We start from the raw sequence: 8,933 nt of genomic DNA, 5'->3' as shown, positions 1-8,933 counted from the left end.
GTCAGAAACTTTTTTTTTTTTTTTTATCATTTGGTAATAGCTTTGTTATCATTCTTGTATTTCAACATGTATTTTGAAATCTATCTCTATCTGTAATAGTCTAGTTCTACTAACGAGCACGGACAAACATTTAACAGCATCAGAGTTTTATGAAAACCTTATGTTTGAATTCAGAAGCTTCATACTGTATATGGTCCGTAGAGGACCCTGCACAGGACAAGACAAGCTTGTTAACCTGCTAATATACCCCTATAGCAGCTCAGAACACAGTCTCCTCACTCAGTGTGTCTGTGGAAGGCATTATGTCTCCTCTTCTTTAATCATGTCAGGTCAGATTCCACAGCGGCATCTTCTCCTCAAACAAAACCAACAAGAGGCTGTATTTGTCCCTGATCCACATCATTACATTTCAGCTCCAGCGAAACCCTCCGCCCCAACACAATGGCGCCTACACATCCCCCTTCCCCACCCCCTTCACCTTCACCTCACCCCCAGCTAAACCAGGCATTACCTTTTCCCTAAAGCACCCTAATCAAACATCAGCTTCAGTCCCACTCACATCTTGGATCGACATTTGTTTTATGTCTTGTAATGCCCTTTATGTTTTTTTTTGTTTTTTTAATATGCATGTGACAGACATTTGGTTTACTTCATTGACAATGCCCTTAGTGTTTTTCTTGCTCATAGGAAAGAGTTATTACTGAATAAATGTAATTAAAACAGCAACATTTACAGTTTTCTGTGATTGCCATTAATAGTGAGTTACCCAAAGAATACCAAAGTTCAAATATATTTAAAGCTGCAAGCAATGTGGGACGAGCCCTCGCTCCTTCGCGTGCATCGAGGTTACTGGGGGATGTAGTAGCGTGGCACTCAGACACACATCGTCACCAATGAAAAGGGAACTCCCTGTTGAGCAGATATGACAATGTACACTCAAGATACACCAACTTCTACATTCATCGATAAATGCTCAAAATGGCCACCACGCCACGACCACACCCTTTGACAAAACTTGGTGGTGTCACGGCCCTTGTACCCACTTCTTTTTTCGATGGCGAAACGCACAAAGTGGCCCGCCACTTCCACACTCTATGACAAAGCGGTTTTCTTTTAATAACGTTTCATTTTTAACATCTTAAGATGGCACAGACCTAATTTGAAGTTGATCGGATGAAATCTCTAAGAGGACGTCATTAAAGGATGACATGTGGAAATGGCCAAAATCACACTAATTTCGAACTTTCACTTCAAAATGGCAGACTTCCTGTTGGGTTTAGGGTATGGCTCCAATTACGTTTTTTGTACATCCTGACATGATTCAGATGTGTACCAAGTTTTGTGACTCTACATTAAATGTACCACAGGGCCTCAAATCTTTATTTTATTTTGTAGGGGGCGCTAGTGAGCCATTTCCGTGTACCTATTTCTAAAACCCTTAAAATACATTTTCACCAGAATGGATGCAACCGCCAAATAAATAGGGCCTTCGCCGCTGTCGGAGCTCAGGCCCTAATTATTTGTTATCAGGTAGGACTCATGGGTATTTCATTTTCTGTTGATTCACTGTCTTCTTAGAATTGCTCAAGGGTACTCCATATAGAATAAGAATGGCACTCAGATGATGATTCAGGTAAAAAGAAGCTCTCTGTTTTTGAAATGTTGCTGCTAGTGATTATTTCATCAACATTGGGTAAGAGACTTGGCCTTGTAGTGAAAAGCAGGAGCGAGTTGCAACAAATCCCTGAGGAATTTGTATGAGATCTTACAGTAATAGCAATTCCTCAGTGAACAAACCCTACCATTTTATTTTAGGGGGATATTTTCCCATCAACTCTATTTCGGGAAGAATAAACTTGTTGAAATATTTTGGCCTTTTTGATATTGGACTTTTGAGTGTGCTCGCATGAATGAAGGGGCTGCTGTCTTGTTACATCTTGCCTCCAAACTGTGTGCAAGTGCCTACAGTTCTACCTGTACAATTAAACCGGCACATGCAATGATTCATAGAGTATATAAACATCACTTTTTCCACTTTAGTAATGTTTCTGTATGTTTTTGCCAGGATCTCTGGAGTAATCCATTCCACCCAAGTTAATCCTTCCTGTGACACGTTAGCAAACATTGAAAATGAATATAAAGTCACACCCCTCTTAGGAAATAAGTCTTCATATATATTTAAAGTAAAAGGATATAATACAGTAATGCACATCCAATTTGGCACACAAGCTAATTTACATGGGTATATTTCATCAGGTAGAATATTAAGCACTGTGAGCTATATCATATCTCAGTGTGAGCCATGATACGGATGCCGGTGTCATTGAAAGTCGCCGTTAAAGGAAGTACCAGACACATTCAAATGGAAGAAAAGCAGTTATCTACCAGTGGACCAGGAGAAGAATGCGTAAAGAGATTTCACGCCGATGGTAACTAGGCATCCTCTCTGTGTGGGAGCTTTCTCCGAGATGAAAAGCGATACGCACGTTTTCTCACCCTTTTGCTGAAGTGAAAGTATAGATTAGAAACATACTTATGAGAGGGCACTAAACAAATATCCTGACAGTCCTTAGGTTTTTTTTAGTGCATATTTCTTTCATCGTTTTTTTTTCTTAGTGTCCCATTTTAGTGATTTCTGTTTTATTCATTGTATTGATCAGTTGCAGCCTTCAGCAGTTCCCATTGCAGCACAAAATGGGAGTTAATTGTGCATCACTGGTGTTGCATGGATCACATTACCAGTTATAGATCAAGTCACGACCATGGATCAATGAGCTTGGCCCTGAAGGTGAACATCATTAGGAGGCCTGGCGATCAACTGGAAATTAATATCAGTGATGGATTAACAGCATGGGCACCAGCAACACGATCCAGTCGGTCCATCTCTCAATGAAAGAAAGAGCTCTTCTGCCAGTTCACCCAGAGTCAGTTAGACACCCACAGACACATACTCTAACCATTTTCTTAAAAGGTTCTCCTGACGCGCCCTGAGAGAAATGTTTGGCTCGACTGTTTAAAGTGTTGCACGTAAATTCACTTTTGCCACGACAGCTTTACAGGCCTATTGTTGCTCTTTGTAAAAACTGAGACTTTGGTGAATTGTAGGGTCGTGAATCAGTCACACAGACAGGAGTGCCACAGCCTGTTAAATGAACTCTGCTCTAATAAGCTAAGCCATACTTAAATGATCAACACTATGTATCTGTCTAATTTTCTATTAACTATAACTATACTATATATACTATATTAACTATATGTCTATCTATTTCCTTTTCTGCTTTTGATTTATGTAGCTATCCTGTTCCATTGGTGCTGCATATGCCACCAAAGATCTATCTATGCAATAGCTTGCTAGAAACATGTTGTGATAGCACTCTGAATTAGAAATAGTTTATTATGGGTTGAATTAAGGTGCCATAAATACAGTATATTTTGGTTGAGATTAACATATATTATAACCAATATTTATATTTCAGAAATTGATGAAATGACTAGATTACCCAACTCTGCAGTTCCCCTTAGCTTTGTTTTGGTTTTACTGCCCACAACTATACTGTTTTGTTTCACTCTCACTGCCTCATGGTACAATTTCCAGATACAGCATGCAGCTGTTTTCAGAAAAAAAAGCTCTAATAAAACCTCAGTACCTGTTTAGCACCAGCAGACACACAAAGTTAGAAGCTAGCTGGTTAACATAGCATTGCATTCAGCAGCCAGATATTTCCTTTTAGGAGTTAAGAACACACAGAGCTAATAGAGAGTGAATATTGGACTTACTACATTCATCAAGTGGTGGGAAACACAACTCCAAATAAATCTCATTAATGTTGCTGGATGTGTCAATAAGCAGCTGTTTGGTAACAGGTTTGCCCTATTCATCTTAAAATAATATGTCAGTGTTGTGTTTTCAACCAGTTTCCGCTGAGTAGTGTATTGGTACATTGCTTCACAAACATAAAAGAGTCCCCATTGTTATTGTTTTGTTTATATCATACCAGTATTAAACTTTTCCTTCTAAGACAAATACGCAGGCTTACTGTGTGCATGTAAATATGTTAACGGATGCTGTGTTGAAAGGACTGTGCAGGTGACCTCACCTGACTGGTTGGTGCAGCTGTTGGTTGGCTTTGATAGAAGGACAGATAACGGATATTGTGTTTTGTATAATCATATCATTACCAGCGTGATCACTGACTGGAGATGGAGAGTTGATGTGGGTTTGAGAGGAAGAAGAAGTAGCGAGATAGCATTCCGCTAAGTGACTTGTTTATTGTGATGGACATTGATGGAGACAAGATACCTAAATCTTTGTTTGGATTTGTGTTCACCCTACACAGACCAATGAGAACAAGAGAAAGAACTCTGTGTTCCAGCTGCATGTGTAAGAACAAGTTATTCATTCATTCATTTACTTACTTTAATCTACACATGTTCGCATACACACAACCTACAGAAGAGAACCCGAAAGTAGCCCTTGGCCTTTGTGAACCCTGCAAAGCCCTCTAGGAGGTCAATGAGCTCTTTTTACCATTCCCCTCCTCCTTCCACTACCCGTCTTTATCTCCATGCATTTGTTTTGATCCTCAGGGGTCATTAGCCAGATTAAATGTTTGTCTGCTCACAAAGGGAGATGGTTAATATGTTTCAACGCATCCATTTGTCAGCTCTCTTGTTCCTGGCTGCACGTGTGTGAAAGGGGAGCTCAGCGTCTCAACTGGCATTTCAAGACTTACAAGCATTTCAACACCTTTCGGCAGGAGATAGGCCTTCAGTTTGTGTGTTGAAGTATGTGCATGTGTATGTGCATGTATGTGGGTGTCTAAATACATTCCTCCCCGAGGGTTGGGTTCCCAGATATATCACCCCTGACATCATCAATGTGTAGTTTGGAAGGAGAAAGAAAATGGAACGTTTCACTTCCTGCAAACATGCTCCGTCCTGTCAGTCCGCTCCAGTCAGATTAGCATGATTTACGAGAATTAGGAAGCGGTCAAAGAGAGAAGAGCGAGAAAAGGAGAAAACTTCACTAGATCCAACAGCTGGCATTATTATTTGCTTGCAGGGTGAGAAGAAGGAAACCAAGGCCATAAATTTGAGTTGAATGTTTGTGTTGACAGGAAGTAGTGTTGTTAGCACCATTCAATGATATCATGCTCAACCATTGCCTAAACAGGAAGTCTGTGGTCAAGAAAAATGGCTGTCCTAACAGCATTTAGCTATCAGTGGGCAAAGGATCCATTTGTCTCAGTGATGAGTGATTCTTTCCTCCTGTGCTGGACCCTCATGTGGTATTCAGAGCTTCAGGTTCCCCTCATAATTTTAGCCCTCACAATGTGTCACATCTGTTGACACTGCATATGTGACCTAAATGTCTTTGTGGGGTGCGTGTTTATGTGTGTGCCCAGTGTGTTGTATGTGAGAAGGTACAGCTGTAAAGCTGTAGTAGTACTGCTAGCAATAGAAATGATCAGTAGTGAAAACAGCAGTAGTACTAATGCTAATGCTATTAGTACTATAGTAGTTACAGTAGTAGTTCTAGTATCAAAAGTAGTTGTATTGCTTGTGGTATAGGTAGCAGTATTGGCTTAGTATTATGAGAAAGTATATATAATAGTAGATTCAACTTCATTGTTATAATACACAATACACTAAGTACTAATACAACGAAATGCTGTATGTAGATGTACAAAATGGACAAATTACATTGGATATATCCACGTACTGTAATACTGGATCCATCGGGTAATTGAAGCTGTTATGCATAGTTGAATATGGCCATGGTTAAATACAGATAATGTAAAGAGTAGTGTTAGACTTTCAAGATAGTGTTCAAGATAGGTTCATTGTCATTTTCTCAAACAACAAAACTGCATCTGCAACTACAATCAGGTTCCCAGCCATATATATATATATATATATATATATATATATATATACACTACCGTTCAAAAGTTTGGGGTCACATTGAAATGTCCTTATTTTTGAAGAAAGCACTGTACTTTTCATGAGATAACTTTAAACTAGTCTTAACTTTAAGAAATACACCTTACTTTGCTAATGTGGTAAATGACTATTCTAGCTGCAAATGTCTGGTTTGGTGCAATATCTACAGGTGTACAGAGGCCCTTTCCAGCAACTATCACTCCAGTGTTCTAATGGTACAATGTGTTTGCTCATTGGCTCAGAAGCTAATTGATGATTAGAAAACCCTTGTGCAATCATGTTCACACATCTGAAAACAGTTTAGGTCGTTAACAGAAGCTCACACTGACCTTCCTTGAGCAGATTGAGTTTCTGGAGCATCACATTTGTGGGGTCAATTAAACGCTCAAATGGCCGAAAAAGAGACTTTCATCTGAAACTCGACGTCTATTCTTGTCCTTAAAAATGAGGCTATTCCATGCGAGACAATGCTAAGGAATTGAAGATTTCCTACAACGGTGTGTACTAGTCCCTCAGAGGACAGCACAAACAGGCTCTAACCAGAGTAGAAAAAGAAGTGGGAGGCCGCGTTTCACAACTGCGCAGAATAGTACATTAGAGTCTCTAGTTTAGAAACAGACGCTTCACAGGTCCCCAACCTGGCATCTTCATTAAATAGTACCCGCAAAACCCCAGTGTCAACATCTACAGTGAGAGGCGGCTGCGGGATCTGGGCTTCAGGCACAGTGGCAAAGAAAAAGCCTATCTGAGACGCCATAAAAAAAAATTAAGTTGGCAAAAGAACACAGTCATTGACAGAGGAAGACTGGAAAAAAGTGTTGTGGACGGATGAATCCAAGTTTGAGGTGTTTGGATCACAAAGAAGAACGTTTGTGAGACCAGAACAAATGAAAAGATGCTGGAAGAATGCCTGACCATCTGTTAAGCATGGTGGGTAATATGATGGTCTGGGGTTGCTTTGGTGCTGGTAAGGTGGAGATTTGCACAGGGTAAAAGGGATTCTGAATAAGGAAGGCTATACTCCATTTTGCAACGCCATGCCATACCCAGTGGACAGCGCTTGATTGGAGCCAATTTCATCCTACAACAGGACATGACCCTAAACACACCTCCAAATTGTGCAGGAACTATTTAGAGCAGAAGCAGGCAGCTGGTATTCTATCGGTATGGAGTGGCCACGCAGTCACCAGATCTGAACCCCATTGAGCTGTTGCGGGAGCAGCTTGACCGTACTGTACGCAAGAAGTGCCCATCCAACCAATCCAACTTGTGGGAGCTGCTTCTGGAAGCGTGTGGTGCAATTTCTCAGATTACCTCAACAAATTAACAGCTAGAAGCCAAAGGTCGCAATGCTGTAATTGCTGCAAATGGAGGATTCTTTGACAAAGCAAAGTTTGATGTAAAAAAATCTTATTTCAAATACAATCTTATTTCTAACCTTGTCAATGTCTTGACTCTATTTCTATCATTTCACAACGTATGGTGATGAATAAGTGTGACTTTTCAGGAAAACACAAAATTGTTTGGTGACCCAAACTTTTGAACGGTAGTATATATATATATATATATATATATATATATATATTATACTAAAAGTACTAAAAGTTCTGTCCTTGTACAAATTTTCAGGGCGAGTGTGTGTGTGTGTGTGTGTGCGTGCGTGCGCGTTTGTGCATGATAGGACAATTGCTTGATTACCTGAGTTGATGAGTGGTGTCTAATCTATGTAATGAAATTGGACTTGCATGTCTAGTTTGGTTTATTCCCTTCACATACCAACCCATGTGCACGTTTTGGGACGTGTGCATATTTGTTTAAATGCCTTGCTGTTAAAAGGCAGTTATCCTAATGAGATGTAAATAACTGCAGGAGGTGGTCTCCCGCTCACTCAATGGGACGCCTTTGCACCTTTGAAGTCCTGATTTTTGGGGTCCGGGGGTTGTCATAGTGATGCTCCCTCGTCCTCCTGACCGTCTCTGGAGAATTGGCTTTGATTGGTGTATTGACAGGCATGTGGCAGCCTCTGATCCTCCCCCCCTCCCTCCCACGTTGTTCTCCCTTGAGCTTTTTTCTCAAGAAAGCTCTAAGAAATCAGACAGCCTGTCACATAAAGTACTACAGCGGAAAAGTATTGTTCTAAGCGAGAAATGTCAGTTCCCAGTGGCATCAAACACTCAGATTAAAACAAATTTTATTGTGTGACAATTTATGCAAAGCACTTTATATTTAGACGCCTTTGTTTTGAAAGTGTGTTTTTTATGTTTTTGGAGGTCAAACTGAAAGCTGGGGATATAAATAACTCATGCAAGGTACATGAGTAGAAGATGCTTAGTATTTAGCTCACTGTTTCTGTGGTGGTATGTGTCTTTAATTCCCGTCTTAAAGGACGGTTGGCGGCGTGAGGAGCAGTGGGCATCGGGTTCGGTCTCACCACCAGCAATGTAATCTGCCAGACAGACCATGCCGCCCCATCTGTTCAGGCTGTGTGTGTTGTGAGTGAGTGTGTGTGTGGCAGTCACAGACACGTCACCTTTCCTGCTGCAGGACACGTGGATCACATGCAGAGAAAATAGTGAAAAAAGAAAGGGCAAAAACAGACGGAGAGGTGGAGAAGTGTGAGAGAAGATGAGAAAAGGAGGAAATAGGGAGAACAATACTCTGACCACAGGGACACAGTGTTCCTACAGCCACCCTTGGCCCAGCAGAACACCCTGTCTTATCATTGATCATGCTTGGCTGTCAATTGAATCTTCTAGAAAGGATGGTCTTTGTGGATGAATTCCTGACCAGTAGCCTACAGGCCTGTGACCTTGTGCCCTTCACAAGGTCAACACCCCTCCTCCCAAAATTAAAAAAAAACTCCCCACCCTCTTCTCTCAAGACCTCTATCATGTGGTCCTCAAATCAATTAAGCCAGATCTTAAATTCCTCTGGTGTGAGGTCATGCCAACGTTTCCTCCGGGGGTTTCTTTCTTGAATGACTGTTGCCC

This window comes from Etheostoma spectabile, chromosome 18 (genome assembly GCF_008692095.1).
Source record: "Etheostoma spectabile isolate EspeVRDwgs_2016 chromosome 18, UIUC_Espe_1.0, whole genome shotgun sequence".
NCBI lineage: Eukaryota > Metazoa > Chordata > Actinopteri > Perciformes > Percidae > Etheostoma > Etheostoma spectabile.
The sequence above is the reverse complement of the archived record's forward strand: the minus strand, read 5'-3'. Positions refer to the sequence as shown.